At 40.2% G+C, this 17,290-nt stretch overlaps 1 protein-coding gene across 3 annotated transcripts in view; it reads right to left on the bottom strand.

Moving 5' to 3' along the window:
- JAZF1 (JAZF zinc finger 1) overlaps positions 1-17,290 on the bottom strand; it is a 176,916-nt gene that overhangs the window by 10,840 nt on the left and 148,786 nt on the right. The window lies entirely within an intron of this gene.

Raw genomic sequence — 17,290 nt, 5'->3', positions numbered from 1 at the left:
AGGACACTCGCACGGCTCTATTTGCTTCCCTCACATGTCCTCCATGCAGCTCAAAACGCAGACAGTTGCCTTATGGCACTTTAAAAAAGAAACATCGCGACTTCACGAAGAAAACCTCGCTGCAGTGTACAATGGGGGCTTTGTGGGCTTTCTTTTCGCCCCTCTGCTGCTCGTGAAATTGAATACGCACCTATGGCCTTCAGTTCTCCTCTCCCGACCCCCCCTCCCTGTAGGCTCCCTCCTGCTCAGCACCTCCTGCTCATTAAGCAAAAATGCATGTCAACTAGTAGCTGTAAGCACTTCGGGCTTCTGAGCTTTAATCAGATACTGGAAGGCAGCTTACAGATGTCAGGCTATCCGTGTTGCCTTCCTGTGGTTTCCATCCTTTCGGGGTGGTGTGCAGATGAGGAACGATGGATCGTTTCCCCATGAGCGCACGCACACACCCTGTGCAGCATCTGCAGAACTGCAAGGCCACTGCCTGAGATCCCTCATCCCACACAGAAGGACTGAGAGCCAAGGAAAGCATTATTGACCTCTTAAAATATTTCTGAACTCTAGGAACAGTTAACCTAAAATGAAGTTAAGAGTTGTTAGAGTTTAATTAACTAATAAAAAAAAATGGAGGCAAAACCACAACTCAGCTTCTACGATTTCCTGCCCTTGATTGTATCTTGATGGAAAAAATTCCTCAAGCTGCTCCTTTCATGCTTTTCAGCTCAGTCTTTTTTTTTTTTTTTTGACCAAATGCAATAGAAAAACCTATTGCAAACAACTATATGCATTATTAGGATAAGAAAACACACGAGGGTTTTGGTCGCTGCCAATTTCTGCCATCATAAAGAACCCCATGAAGGGGGGTGATCTCCTCACAAACAGGATTTTGTCTTCCTAAAGAAAATATCACCTGAGACTGTGACATCTACTGAGGATATCATCACTCTCAGTGACAACAAGGAGCATGCTTTTATAAAACGTGCATTAGAAAACCTAATAGGTAATACAAAACGGAAGGGACAAGATAAGCAGAAGTGGTAGGGAGTTGAAGCAACTACAACGATGCATTTCTTCCTTTACTTTCAAGGCATCCTTTAATTTTTCTACTAGCTTCACACAAACCCAACTCTGCAACAACATTTGGCTCGCTTTCCTTACAACACTCAATGAAGGAGGGAAGAAAGCAAGAAGCACGCCTGAGCATCTGCAAGGTCAGCACATCCCCACAGTTTCATTTTCATTAGCTTACCTGCACCAAAGCACGACATTTTGTCCAGTGCAGACAAAAGAGTTGTTTAACAGTATAAACAAGCTCTCTGGTGTCTCTAGTTTTTAAACTCAGATTTGCCTATTTTACAAATAAGATTACGTGAATAACCATAGGAACATGCTTTTCTTCTCTCCTTCTCCCTGCTTTCGATGCAGCATACCTCGAAGGCATATGACTTTACCCAAGCTGGAACCACAGAGTCTATCACTGCTCTTACCTAACAGCATCCTACTGAACTTAGTTGCTTGTGCTCTCTTAAAAGACAACAAACAATACCCAAAATGTATTTAAGAGGGAGCTGGTATAAACGAAACGTAAGAACCGACTGTCTAAAAAAGAATTCATTAGCAATAAAAACCTCTCCTTTAAATAATTATGTTGTTTCAGTTGCCATAGAAAAACAACACCGCTTTAGTCACGCTTTTAACTGATTCCGCCTCTGAATTTAATTTCCTCAGTTGTCAGTGTCTGAGAGCAGCGACCCAAGCAGTGCCCCACCAGCCTCACTGCTTGCGTGCAACAAACCAGAAAGGAAAAAAAAAACAGAGAGGAGAAACAAGAAGCCCAGCACGCAGGTCAGGGACTTTAATTAAGCACCACACGGCCACGGCTGGGCGCAGCGTTCCCACGCCGGGCGGCAGTCAGGTGTACAGGCAGCCGGCCAGGGCACAGCAGTGCTGCAGGGACAGCAGTGCACAGCTCCGCGCTTCCATTGAGATACAGCTTTCTTATTTGCTGCTGCTGCTTTCTTTTTTAGACCCGGGTGCTGTTGCGCAATAATAAATGTCAATATTTGCTTGTAAAAGGGAAAAAATAATGTGTCAGCATCTTTGCGTCTAACCTACGGCCTGTGTCAGGGTGTGACAGCCATCTGAAATAACCACCGCACAGCTCCCGGGGCCTCGGCTGGCTGCCCCCTGCCAGGACAGCGGGGTGCTGAGTTGGGGCACAGTGCTCCTCTGGGCAGCGAGCAGCCCCTCCTGCAGCACAGCACACGTGCGGGTGGCGTCCCTGCTTCTCATAATGCTCAGAAGGGTCACTGTTCCCCACTCCAGTGTTCAAAGGAAAAACGCCCCAACTGCACTTCTGAAGCAAATGGCTGCTCCAAAACTCAGCAACACGCACCTTTATTCAATGAGGTTCTAAATACCTGGAAGGGAAAGGCTGATGGAGCAGCTCCTGCTTTCAGCAAGGTGTTGTACAAGTTTACAATGTTACTACCGTAACCAAAGACTAGTTCTGCAATAGCAGAAACCCCCAATTCTCCAGCTCTCTCTTCTGGCCATGTTCTTTCCAAGCCTTTCTGCTAGCTCCCTGCTTTTCACCATATCCAGCTGTATGCATCATACAGTTTTCATTCTGAGACCCCACAAAGACCTCACCCTGGGCTAGAATTAATGCTTTCTCTTCCCAGTGCCTAGTAACATCTTCCTACTGCTGCCCCCTACTCCTTGCATGCAGTGTTTCTTTGGTCCTGGCCCACTAAGCCACCTCCTTTCTCCTTATTCCAGCAACTACACCAAAAGGTTCACTTCAGCTGCGCTGTCCCACTATATTAAAAAAAACAACACAAAACAATCCAAAGGCAAGGAAAGAAAGCTAGGGTTTTGTTTGTTTGTCTTATGGAATTTCCCATGCTGAGACCATGCCACTGCCACTCAAGCAAGGGGTGGGCTCCAAAGATCGAGATGGACATGAGCTGGACACCAGAAGGCACTGCTCATGTTGGCTGCCATGGCAGAGCCAGGTACTGCATGAAATTACCACTTGTGAGAAGGCATAAATTACATACAGGGTCACAAAAGCATACTAAGAAGTTATTTCTGTTTTAATTTTTATGCAGTATAAACAAGACACATTACGACTGAGGTGGTGCTCAGCGATAAACAGCAGCTTACATGCCAGAAGAAAAAAAATATGCACTTAAAGGAACTATGACTACTGCCTGGGCACTAAAAAGTATTAATAGTGTGATGAAAAGCAAAGTTGCAGCATCAAGACTTGTTCCACCTCTTTTTCTACTCAGCTTTGCTATGAAGTCTATGAGTATGTCATGCCATCCTACAGCAAAGACTTGACCTGTTGCACACCTATCTTCTACTTCTTCCAGCATGTGAAATAAGTAACTTAAACACCTCAAAAGCATCTTGCAGGAGTTAACTATCTGACATTCTAGCACAGACAGCATCCCAATTGCAATGCTGAAAATCTAAAACTTCATCTTTTAGACTTGTGGAGGTTACTTGGTATTCATGCCACTGTAGTCAAGATCCAATTCTACCTTTCCTGTGCACACCTTCATTCCTCTGCGTGGTTTCCAGAGGGCTTTCTTCCCGAACTCGGTTCTAACAGGTGCACATCACTTGCAGTTATTTAATGTGTATTTAACTTGTGTAGCGTGCCTTGTAGCACTAAAAACACAAAGCTGATTAAAAACAGCACATGCTGCATGTGCAATTACAACAAATATGTAATTTTTTCTTGATCTGTGATCAAGAACATTATGAGTCCTTCCTTTCTCCTCCCAAGAAAAAAAAAAAAAACAACAACAAAAAAAACCAAACACAAAACAAGATATCCTTGCCAATTATTTCCAGGACCAGAAAGCATACATTCACATATACAATGAATAACTATAAGCAAAAAGACCACTGCAGTGGGAAGCAGCATTGCTAGTGTCACTGAAAGTTCACGGTTGTTCCAATGATCTCTCATAAAAATTCAGCTTCACACTTCGTCCTGTGCGGGACTTGCAGTTTGTATTTCACAGAAACAGTTTTATGAGAGCACTTCTTATGTTAAGGAGTTTGCATTCCCATATACTGTGACAGCTTCCTCAATTAAAGAAAAAGGAAAAAAAAAAAAGAAAGAAGAGAATAATTAATATTACAAGAATTGTGGTCCAACACTAAAGCAGTCCAACACTAAAGCATTTATGGAATTATCAAAGTTCTCCCCTGCATGCCCATGGATGCACACAGTCTCCCTCCATGCTCAGCAGCAGAGAGAACATTCCCACAGCTGATATTCATTGCTGGTCTGAGGGCATATCGAGTCATTCGAAACAGAATATTCTTCCTTTATATTAAGCACAGGAAATAAATGCTAGGAGCAATGAAATACAAAACAGTTAAATAAAACATGTCACAGCTGCCACGTAAGTTCTTAGCCTAGAGGCTGCAGCAGGGCTCTTTGGCTGTGACCTGGTACTGGTGGCACAGTGAGCTGGCTCTGGCAACAAACTTCCAACTCTGGATCACCCAAAAAGTCTGAGCTGGGGTTTTTCCTTTGCTTGCTTGCTGTTGGAGAAAGAACTGAGAGGACAGAAAATACTTTACAGCCTCTGTGACAGGTCCATTCAGATTAGTTTTTCATTTTTCCAAAAGTATGTTAATCATTCATGTCCGCGAAGATGCTAACACATATATAATACAACCAAAAAAAGCTTGAGTAGATAAAGCAGACCACTGTGTAAGTGCTACAGATGCTGGTATTTCAGACTGCAAGTGCAATTCTGGTGTTTGATTAAGCATCTAAGTGGCATGAGTGCTGGGTTCCCCATGGAGAAGGCTGGATGGGCTTTCTTCAGGCAGCAGGCACAATGTGCACTCAGTCTTCTCTCTTACTCTAGCCAGCATCTCTGGGCCTGGTTCCTGAGTGAGAGGCAAGCACGTTCCCAAAGGCAGAGGAATGCTTGGCAGCACTGCCATCGCTTGAGAGAGCTGCCTGAGGTGGTTATGGTTTGTCAAGCAGGCGTCCGCCAAGGCTGGCAGAGACCTCCGTCCCTCTGCACGACCACAAAGGAGCCCCCAGAGCAGCAATGACAGCTTATTACCGCCTCGGCCTTCCAGGGAGCCGCAGCAGGTCGCGGTGGCTGTGCTCTGTGTGCCCTGCCCTTCAGCCAGAGCCCTGCCCTTCCTCACAACACCAGTCAGAGCAGGATTCGGCCAGAAAAATGTCTTCTGGAGAAACCGCCTTGCCTTCCAGCGCTCTCCCAGCACAGATCCAGTATTGGGCACTAAATGACTGGCTGTTTAGGAACCATTATTATTTAGAGGAACTGATTTTCTATTGTCTCTGGATGAGGCAAAGCTCAGTTAGTGAACAAACCCCATGAGCATTTCAAAAATGTGCCTCGTGTAATGATGTGCATGCAGATTCAAGTACAAAGAGTAATATGATTTTCAACATTGTTTTAATGCACAAAGTACTTTAAAAAGCTCCGAAGAAGCATTATACCCATGAACTACTTGTTGTTTGTTTGTAGCAGCTGAAGGGTAGCTTTCAGCCACCAGGGTCTGCTGCACCAAGAGGCAACATTTAAGCAGGCAAGGGTGTGATCAGGGCTTTCTGGACATCCCCAGGGGCACTCAAAGTGGCTGTAGAAATGGCAACTGCAACTTGGCAGTCACAGGGTGAGCCCAAAAACCTCGTCTGAACAGTGATGCTTCGGACAGGATCATTCCACAAGTACAGGTAAACACCCACTGATAACCACAATGGGTGAAAAGTAAACCAAATAAAAGGGCAGACGGGGCTATTCCAACCGTTTAAAAGCACTTTTGGTTTCATTTAAACGCTAACTGTAAGCCCACACTGAATTTTAAGCAACCTAAGATATGTTCAATTAAAAAGTTTGGATCTTAGGTGTAAACCACAGAGACTTCAGATCCTATAGACAGAAACACAAAACCAAATAGACTGCATTTTCACATATAATGACTTTGGCTGAGGCAGCCTACTAAGGAAATCACCCCAAAAAGCTGGAGATAAAGCTAAAATGACAATGGGAAAAAATCACCATCATCATGCTTATTTTTTGAAGTACTAATAATATCACATTAGCATTCTATATTTTTATTTGCTGTTAATAAAATTTGAAACTATTTACACGTTAGATCTGCTCAACATTCTGGGCTACAGGGGAGTCAAAAATAATAAAACTAGGCTTAAAAAAATTCCTCTAGAGCCAATATATAGCTAGTTGGAACAGCTGGATTCTGTCTGGCCTTAGGAACAATTACATGCCACTTTCTATCTTGATATATCTGTATCTTGATATATGCATGGCAAAGAACACTCTTTAAAAATAAAACAGAAAATCCCAGCTCGGAGCTTATAAATCCATCACAAGGAGCCTGCACACCTCTATAAGCGGATATGCTGTAACTTATTGGATGTATAAATGCAAATAAAACATCCACGTAATAAGGTAAATAATAAAAAAAAAAATCTCTATTTGCAATTAATGGTGAAACAGCAACTAATCACAAAAACATGCATGGAAAGAAGGGATTCTGGAAAGAAACAGTCAACTGATACCGTGCCATGTGTTTTGTAGAACAGGACCTTCTGAAAACGCTGCAGAGGTGCTAAAGCAAATTGTTCGAATGTCACTGCACAATGTGCTGTTGAGGTTTTATGGTCACACTGCGCCAATAGTCTCGGGAAGTTATTTTGCATTCTTACATAAACTTTTTTTTCCCCCCCAATCCTATTTTCCACACACACAAAAAAAGGGCTTTCAATAACGTACAATCTTCTGTTTATACGCAGTACAAAGAAAACACCCTAAACCCAAGGACACAATCTCTGCTTTAAACGCATCTTAAAAGTAGATTTCTACTGCTTCGTATAAAGAGGAATAAGCTATGAAATGCTCACCAAACAAGAGCGTAAGCTTCCTGTAATTAAATGGCAGTGTTTTACATGGCAACTTCTTAAAAAATCATGAAAATAAAAAAAGTAAATAAATAAATGAATCCAGCAGACCCCTCCCAACTGAGGCTTAACTTGTAAATTAATGTAACAGTAATAAAACCGATGCCAGCTGGAATCCTTTCTTTCTCTGGCTTTGGCATGAGCCACAAGTGCAGGTATATGTTTGAGGAAAAACAAAGCAGGACATTTTCCACCTTTAGTCACGGGATGTTAATTAAACTCTGGCAAACGTTTAAAGATAGACTCAAAATGTTCAAGAAAGAATTAAAACCAGTTGGGGCTGAGAACAACTCCATCCTTCCTCCCCCTTCTCTCCCTCCCAAACATCTGTTCCAAACTTTTATTCCAAAAACCACAGCGAGAAGAACATTCATAATTAATGTTATTTTGGCTTTTTAGTTGCTAGGCCTGCATTCTGAGGTTAGCAATACAAAAATGCAAGCTCAGGGCGCTTTTGCTGTACTTAAGGACTCTCCTGATGCATGTAACAAAAAGGTAGGGAAGAAAGAGAATAGAAAAGCTTTTTTTTTTTTTTTTTTTTTTTTGCTTTTCATAAAAAGAAGGAAAAATGTAGAAGCAGTATCAGGAAGCAGTTTCATGTTTAAGATAAAGGATTACAATAAAAAGTACCTACATAAATGAACTGCAGTTTATGAAGCTATGAAAATACATTTGAGACGTGTTTTATAACATCAGGTTAAACATGCTTTACAGCTGCACAAAAGCCATTCAGCCACTTACAGTACAGGCCATAAAACTTGCAATGAACACACTCCTTACCTACCCAACTGCTATGTGCTTCCCATTTATCAGCACGCAAACCCAAAAATGATGCACCCAGCTATGACCAGGCAGCAAGTCCAACGAATTGCTGCATTGGTAGCACTTGCTGCATGGAGAGCACAGCTGATTTCAGTATGGCTACTTCCAAGATGAACTGAATAGGTTGAATCATCATGCCCAAGGTGTCCTGCGGCAAGCTGCCCACAGAGGACCAGGGCAGCCCAGAGCTGGTTCGGCAATTTTATGCTGAAGAGATTCCATGCTTGCAAGCCCTGGGAGGATTACAGCCTTGCCCAACAACATGGGAGGCAATGGCAGATTCTCCATTTCAATGCAGTGAAGGCTAGGAGGATTTATTTTGCACAGAAACTATTCTACCTGCCTGACCAACTAGATTTAAGAAATTCCATCAATGTAACCTAAAAGGTAACCCAATACTCAAAATCAATAGTAAAGACTAAGTTTAATTCTGAACCAGGTTGGCTTTTGTCATCCTGCCTATGTACAGGATAGGGCTGTAAAGGTTTTTAATAAAACCTCATTATTTTTTGAAAAAGAAATACAATTTTAACATCCTAAGATAAGCACATATTCAGGAAGGAATCGTATTTCCTCTCATTTCTTTCGATAAAATAAAATTTGCACTGCAGTGCCCTTGGTATGCAGCCACAAACCTTCCTTTGAGGCTATCATGGTTTCAGTAAGGTGTGAATTGTTTCATACAACGCATCATTACCCTAAGGCTGAAATGAAAGTACTTTTCAAGTTGTTATTTTCCATTGCTCCTTGGCTTCTGGTATCCTTTGGCATCAGAGGCAGAAGTGTCAGGAAACTGCTAAGGATGATGCTGTCTGACATATGGATATACGGAGATATCTTAACAAGACAAGAGACTGTGCTACGGTGGACCAGGTCTGATCTTCAGTTAGAGTTGTGCCTCCCACCTGCAAGGCCACAAGTGCTTAAAATGTAAGAGAATATATGGTTTTGGGGTTAGGAAGCCTTTAGCTCACATGCAAGAGCTAAACGGTCCCTGCATTTCCTGGCATTTCACCTCATTTTGATGACCATGTACTGGCTAACATCAACTCACAATACACTATTTCCCCTGTGAAATAAAACTCTCTGTGTTTTAAATCATCAAGTGTGAAATGGCACATTAGCCCTTCCTTTTTTCTACCTCTGATTTGCTTTGGCTAGGGTGCAAGGAAAACTCAAACATTTGCTTAAGTTCCACCGTCTTCAGCACACTGAAGTGCTGGCCTAAGAAAGTATGTATTTTTTTTTTTTTTTTCTGCTAGGCACTGTACTTTCTGAAAGCCATAACTCCTTTCAGTGTGCAGACATACAGCATTGGTAGAGCTAGAGTGTTCTTCTCAGTTCTTGAGTCACTATAATGGTAGAAAATAATCCCGTTCAGTCTTGTAGTGTGGTATTTTGTGTGTGAGTACGTGTGCACATATGTCTACACGATTTAAGCAACCATCTAAAAATGCCATATGTCCATCTATTGTTTCCAACCTTCTGAAGTGCATTTGTGCATTCAGTCAGCAACTTTTGAGGTAACTAGGAGATTATTCATAAAGCTAAATAGTTGTGGGGTTTTTTAAAATCCTTCCACCAATTGGCCCTTGCAGTGTAAATACACAAACATGAATGCTGTCATTGTTACTCAGGACCACTGAAGTTCCTTTCTAAGTGTCAAGCTATTCCTACATTAAACCAATTATGCCACAAGCCATGAAAGGCAGTCACATTTAGACAAAACATATGCCTCTTTTTTGCATTTGGGGGGATGAAAGATCCACGTTCAAAGGATGCACTTTTACACCAAAAAGCTCCTACCACAAATTAACAGAAACAATCTTTACTTTAAGCTCATCGTACATTTTCTGTTCCTGACCCCGTTAAAAACGGTTTGACAGGTTAGACTTCTAAGATGGGGATTATAAAACAGTTCCTGCACTTGGAAGTACTTTAAATCTATGAGCCATGGTTCTATTACGGCTTTGTAGCTCAAAAATCAAAACCAGTGATGATTTTACGAGTTGCTGTAGTCTAGACAACATAGTTACTTTTCAATGAAATTGTTCCTCAGGGAGAGTACTGTGAAAATTCCCATACAATTAATTACAGGTATGTGCAACTAAAATACAATTCTACCGCACAGTAGCTCTATAATTGCTGGTACGTTTTATGTCTGTATCAAACAACAACGCTCCAAATGAGCTGGGAGGAGGAAATACAACGAATGGGAGGCTGCACATAAAGCTTCCTGCAGTGAGGGAGATGAGTACGATGCAATATGTATTTTCTGATGCACCTTCTCCTCTAGCAAAATACAGACTTCTGCAGGAAAGCACTACATCTAAAGACCAAGTCAGTCTTTACAGAACATTTTTTTCACAGAAAACTGTGCTCAACACATTTTTTCCTGCCAAAGTAAAAATGAGAAATTTAGCAAAAGTGTAAGGAAAACGTATCCATAAAGCTGGAAAAGGAAGGACAATAGAAAATGCAGAGGAAAGCTTTGAGAAGAATTTTTTTTTTTTTCCCCCCCAAAAAAGCCTTCATGTATTTTCCCCTCACAGCACAGCCCTATTTTTTCCCAACAACTATTTAAAATAATTTGATTTTCTAAATGTAAGGCAGATGTGGATGTGGTCTGCAGAACGGCTGAAGCTTCCAGTTTTGCCTGCGAGATGATAAAAATTAACCAAACAAAAACACCAACACATGGGCAGACCTCCCTGGCTCCTGTTAAGAGACATGCCCATCACACAGCTACATTTCATTAAATGCCATGTAACAAGACGGTACAAAGGAGAAAAAAAAATAATCAAGATATTCTTTGACGGATCAAAGATATGAACAAAATAATGAAATAGAAATGAAATAATTTAAATAGAAAAGACCTGCCTCTAAACTTTCACCCTGTTTAGATTTTTCAGGCAAAATCTCCCTTCCTTTCTCACCTCTGTTCCATTTCCCGTGCTGACCCCTGGCCCTCAGCAACCTCTTATTGCCAGAGCCCCCCCTGCAATCTTGCTGGATGCTGTTCCTTACCTGGCTTATCTCCAATGCTAGATATGAAAAACTAATCTATCACTAATCGCTTTTTTTTTTAAATTAATCTTTTTGTTTTGGTTTGGTTTTGTCAGTGAGTAATCAATGTCCTATGTATGTTTGCTTCTTTAAGGAATCTGTACAACAGGATTACTCGAAAGATAGCTTTTACTGAAGCCAAAGCAGAGCGATAAGCACTTGAACATTTTTCTCTGGAAAACTGGGAGAAGATGAATACAAGTTTCACGCTTGGATCCCTTTAAATCAGGGGAATGTAGCATTGAGCTCTGAAAAAGCTATGTCTTTATAGCTGGTGCTTAGAACAAATCCCACCTGTGCTAAGAAAATGCCTATAGGAAATAATTGCACTTTCACTTATTATTTTTCATTGTTATTGGAAACCTCCTCCTACAGCTTTATTCCTCAAGGCAGAAACTACCACTGATTTTACTAATTATTCATGCCCAGTCACAACCTCAGCCAAAAGCCTGTGCAAAAATCTCCTACCATGTCTCAGCACACACACATATTGCAGTTAACTCATATGCAGATCAACTGTTTCACACAATGGCCTTCATTATTTTTTTAATTATTTATGCATTTATTTTTTACAAGAACACCCATAAGGCTCAGTTAGAATAGGCGCCTCAGACTGCTAAATGCTGGGCAAACATACGTATATATTAATTACTGTGTAGGATTAATATAGGCCCCCAAACCTGCAATTAGATGGAACCATTTTGGCTCCAATAACCACAAAGTTCTCATTCGTCATCTGCATGGAAAAGGTGAAATCCTGGCACCAGCCAAGTCCCCCAGAGGGAAGCTTTGCCACAGACCACAGTGCAATCGCCTCGAGATACTTGATCATGTATTTTATCGTACATTGTAGGCCTGAAATATCAGATGCACTCAGACAAACTTCCATTATGCTGGAGAACATGATTTGGTCTACATATTCTAAGCATAGCTTAGTTATTTGCCCACACTTTTTATACAAGAGTGGGTCTGCATATCTAACTTTTAAGTAAAAACACTGCACACAAGTGGCAGCTAAGCAAGTAGAAACTTCTGTTAATCTGAACAAATAATGAGATGGTTCCTCTTACACTTCAAAGTGTGTTTTTTCAAGTTATAGTAGAACTTAGTTGATTTGTGCTTTACTACACTAGGCATAAGTCATACACACAAAAGTGTGGCACTCTCAACCAACTTCTCAGTGACAATTCAGTAAAAGAGCCCAGGGATTTGATCTCATCTTTCCACTTTTCATTATTTTTTTTTCCAGTTACATTTGCATGACACTATACTATATTACTATGAGGTGTAGCAATTAAACCCGAGTATTTAAGATTGCTTATGCAGGTGAATTTTTTTTTTTTTTTTTTTTTTTTTTTAAGTGAATGGCTAATGGTTTGTGCTTATATAAATTCTTGAGTGTGCAACTCTGCAAAGTGCATACATGCTTTATTCTGGTCTGACAAAACAATTTGTTAAATGCTCAGATTTAGGCATTCATTTTCCTCAGCGACTGGTTTGATGCTTACCGCTAATCCGTGCTTAAATGCATTTGAGACAGTTTTATGCATTTGCATAAAAGCTGAATTTGTAGCAAATTTTTAAAACACCACACCCATCAACTTGACTGTCCTAAGATAATTTTGCAACATACTATCCTTAAAAAAAACCAGCACACCACAAAAGAGCGAGCTCTCTTCAACTCACATCAGTACTGAGCCAAACTGCATGGCTCCAAGAAAAAGCTGTTGCAGATTATGAAGCGAATAGCAGATTTAATGGTTCACAGTCTGCTCTGATTCACCCTAACATGGAGTTCAGAAATACCATCTGCTGACAGAAACTGAAAGCACTCTGATATAAATAGCAGTTCTGCTAAAATTTCAGATTAACTGGGCTACATATTGATACCACATCTGTAAACAAAAAAACTCTGAGCACCTCGCTCCCTCTCCTTTCAGTCCTCATTCAATTTCAGATTTATTTTACATTTCTACTGTCCACATTAAACTTACAAAGCAGCTTAGCTGAGCAGATCTCTTTCTTTGCTGGACTCCGTTTAACGTGCTGCAATGGCTCTCTGCACAACAGCTGTCTGTGCCATGTGATAACTTCATTGTTGAAAGCTTAACATATGGAAACTGTGCTAGAATGTTAGCTGCACTGATACCTATGAAGCGAGCTTTTGCGTTACAAAAACCAACACATTTTTCAAACAACTAAAGTAACAAAAATCAAACACACATTTAGAATCTAAACCATATTAGTTTCTGGCACGTCTCTCACCCCATTTCAGTACCCAGTTCCAATGGCTGATTACTATTGTGTTTTTGATTGCTATTACCAGCAAACAATGGGTGGTTTGCTTTCAACTTCAGCATTTCCAAAAATGAAAATGAATAGGTTCAAGAGAAGGCCCTTGGGGTTCCTTCAAGAGTTATCCATGAAGGAAAATGCTATACAGGAGAATTCTACGAATAATATCTCATGTCACTGAGATAACATTACTTGATTTAACAATGCTTATTGAGAAAGCTCCCAAATTGTTCCATGCTGCTCTGCAATCTCCCCCAAAGCAAAGCTCCCATGAAGACAAGCTCCCAGTGAGCCACAGGCGAGGTGGATTCTTACAGACTCATTTCTGAGACCCAGCTGCCTTGGACAAGAGGAGAAAAGAGAGCCTAAGCTGTAACACAGACAGTTTAATCTCCTTTAAATTAGTCACCCATAAAGGGAACAATGAAGCTCTAAATTATTTCATCAGTAGCAACACCCGTTAACACCAAAAGGAAGCTGTAACTTTTTGGTCAATGTTTGGCCAGGAGTTGCACTTGAAAACTGAACAAAATCCAAATGAATAAGAGGAAAGATTAATAGCCTGAGTTGTAAGAATCTATTAACTTTATTGCATATAAGTTTATACATACATGGTATTAATCACAGAAGACACTCTGTAGTGGAGTGAATGGGGAATGATTTTCTTTAAAAGAAACTAAACCTACAACACAACTAAACATTTAAAATCATTGTACAGATTTAAGAGTTCGGTTACGCTGAGTATCGAAAGTACTTATTACAACAGGCTCTGAAAATACACACTAGCTGAGGACTGATTTTTTTTTTTTAACTGAAAAAAATATTAAGTTTCACTTCCTGTCCTTAAATCATATATTATGTAAGTCATGGTTCACCACTGGTATGATTTATTAGAAAAACATTAGCCCATTTCACATGATATATTCTAACTGGCTGAAATGGTGCAGCTTTAGGATTACTGACAACAGCTACAAAGCAGTCTTGATTTCAGCTATGGATATGCTCTATGCACTGTATCTAGACATGCACTATAAATACAGAGTTGCCATAGATCCGCTGAATCGTTATTCAAATAATACCCTCAGATGGTAAATACAAGGTTTTCTACATCAATAGTACTAACTTGAAAGCCTCAGTTTTCCTTTATGTCTAAAAATATTGCTGTTTAGAATCTTGAAGCCTGTTTGATTATATTACTGGTTTAGCTCTAGATTTATTAAACATTCAATAATACAAAGTATTTTTTCCAGCAAATTAAAATTAATTATCATTTTCATATTTTACTTTAAAAATAAAACAGAAGAAAAAAAGAGGTCAAAAAGTCGGGGGTTTCCTGTGGGTGGAAAATGGGGACAATTTGGTAAACATAAGATCAGACTGGTGGAAATTTCAAAGAACCTGTAGAAATGTAAAACCTTTCTAATGAAGTCAATCAGAAATGACTGCACAAATGTGACTCCCCAGAAAGGCATTTACCCTAATTAGTAAGATAAACCAATAGGTAGTCAGCTATTTAAATGACAGCTGCAAATCAAAATGTGCCTTGCCAACTCCCTCATAGGGTCAGCTCTGACCACCCATGAAAACTTACTCCTTTCATCTCCTTTACAAGTGGAAGAACTGACACATGGCTGCAGCTATTGCAGTCAACCATAGAATCCTCAGTGCTTGCTGCCAGGACTCACTGCCATCAGCTGCCCAGTGCAATCAGGCAGTAAGTAGGTTTATAAATGTATTAAAACTGCATAAATGTTATACCTTGTAATCTATTAAAATCAAAATAAACAGGAAAGGAGGTCTGAGAGCCAGTTTCTTTAGAGCAAAATGTAATGCCAATTATGAGGTTTCCAAATATTCCAGCCTTTTTGGGGGGAGGTGAAAGGGACAAGACTTCGGGCTGATCCATTAAAAAGCCAGTTGGTAGTATTAAACCCTTGCTTTAGGATTTATAAGAGGGCCAAAAATTCACTCCAGGCTGAAATTTACAAACCCAGGTTTGGAATCATTAAAAAAAAAGAAAAAAAAAGTCATATATACAGAAGAAAAAAAAACAAAACAGTGACTTCAGATGATTTTTGGCACTTCTTCAATGCAAAAAACCCTACTATTTATTTTAGTTTTTAAGTTTGAGGCTTGTTACTATGAACTACCTTTTTAACTAAAACTGGGACAAGGTTATTTTTATAATAAATTACTAATAAATCACTATCACTGAATCTTTTTAAAGCCTTTCAGTATGAAGAGATATCACAATTTTCAAAGGAGCGTCAACGCTCTGACTTCCACTCAAAAGCCAGGAAATTAGGGGTGGAAATTTCATCTGTGAGCCACACAAATGTATAAAAATGTTTAAGAAATTAACAGCGTATGTTAAAGATGCAATGTCAGCCCCATTTTTATCCACAACTAGACTTCATTAGTTTTGTGGGTTTAAAGTGGACATTTAAAAATAAAGGCAACACAAGTCTTTGTGACTTAATTGAGCACTCCTTAAAAGAAAGATATTTCAATGTTTGAGAATGTTAATGTCTTTCCAAAATAAGCTGTGTGCTGCTGCTACTTAACTCTACTTCCCTTGCACCCTAAGGAGTCTATTACCGATGGAAGCCATTTCTTCAGCTAAATCCTGCCTGTGAATCCTAACAAGAGCTTTAAGCCACTAAACGAAGTCTCCTGGGAGACACTATTGTTACAACAAAAACTGGAACAAATTTCTTAAAGCGAACTGTAGGCAATTATTGGAGGATGTAGGTCTTGAGAAAAGAAAACTTGTTACAGGAGATGGAACAAAAAGTCAAACGTAAGCAGAGACAGCGGATGCCAGTCACCCCTGAGGGAACAGAAGGGAGGTGTAGAGAATTAACTGCTGCCTTTCTGCTTCCCACCAAAATCACAAATGGGCAGTTTCAGGGGACTAACACACAGATTTTGCAGATAAATGTGTGTCCACCTCATTACCTGAAAAGAGCCTTCAAGAATAGACTTCTTCGCTACGTATTTCTGCTGAACATGCCATCAGTGAATAATGCCATTTGTGCACAAGAAGGTGGTGTACACACACATGTAACGTTTGCAGCATGTATGTTGTCAACTTGGAAGCAGCTCAGCTCTGTCTGAGAATTTGGCCTGTAGTCCTTTGGCATACATTTTTACTGCAAAGCTTAACATTCTCTGCAGCCAAACCACCTCAACTGTTTCTTATCAAATTTCATAAGCTAAGTGGGTTCAAATCTGGTCAATATGTGGATGGGAGATCATTATGTGAAATTACACTTTGCTGAAATATGACAACAGTAGCTGAAGAGCATGAGGCAATGGTGGGACATACACTCTAAGGACACAGAGACAACTGAGGTTCAGGCCACTTTCTTCAAGACAACACCATCACACCTAGTAAGGCCAAGACAAGTAGCAAACCTAAAATGGTTTCCTAATTGGAAAATGGGACCCAAAAGGTTCCCAGTTTGTACCACAAGAAAGAATGGCAAACAGCCATATAAAGGACAGCTATTCTCTGCTAAGGGACATGCAGATATTTGCATGCCATCTCATCAGTTTTTAAGGAATGCTTTCTCTCTGTCTTCTAAAGTGGAACCATCCTGGACTTGCACCTGGCACAGCAACAGTAATGCCACAGCTGAATTTCAGTACCCTTACAAAATACAGAACAACTGAGATCAGAGATAATATAAGTAACACTGCAATGATGAACAAAATTGGTAAAAGCAATTCTATTTCTTTTTTGATGAAGTATAGGTATAAAGGATGATGAGGACAATGCTTATTTTGGATTCTAGCAGTTAACACCTACCCAGACGACGTTTTCCTACACCCCCTATGCAGTGCCTGCATAGGGATGAAGAAAAGAAACTCAGCCACAACAGGACTCTGAGCACATGATCTACATATCAGAGAGTCACAGCATAGTTAGCAGTGGAAAGGAGGTCATCTGGTCTAATCCCTGATGATCAGAGGGAACATCTAGAGTGTATATACATATATATACATACATACATTTGCATGTATGTTATAACTGAGAATAAAATTCCGTGCCGAGAAAATGCTAGGAGAAATTGTCGTTATCAGAAAAATTGCACCGCTTATTTTAGGTCCAGACAA

The sequence above is a fragment of the Phasianus colchicus genome, chromosome 6 (assembly GCF_987193195.1).
Source record: "Phasianus colchicus chromosome 6, bPhaCol1.hap1.1, whole genome shotgun sequence".
In the NCBI taxonomy this organism is placed as follows: domain Eukaryota; kingdom Metazoa; phylum Chordata; class Aves; order Galliformes; family Phasianidae; genus Phasianus; species Phasianus colchicus.
Note: the sequence above shows the minus strand (reverse complement) of the source record. Positions and strands in the feature narration are given on the sequence as shown.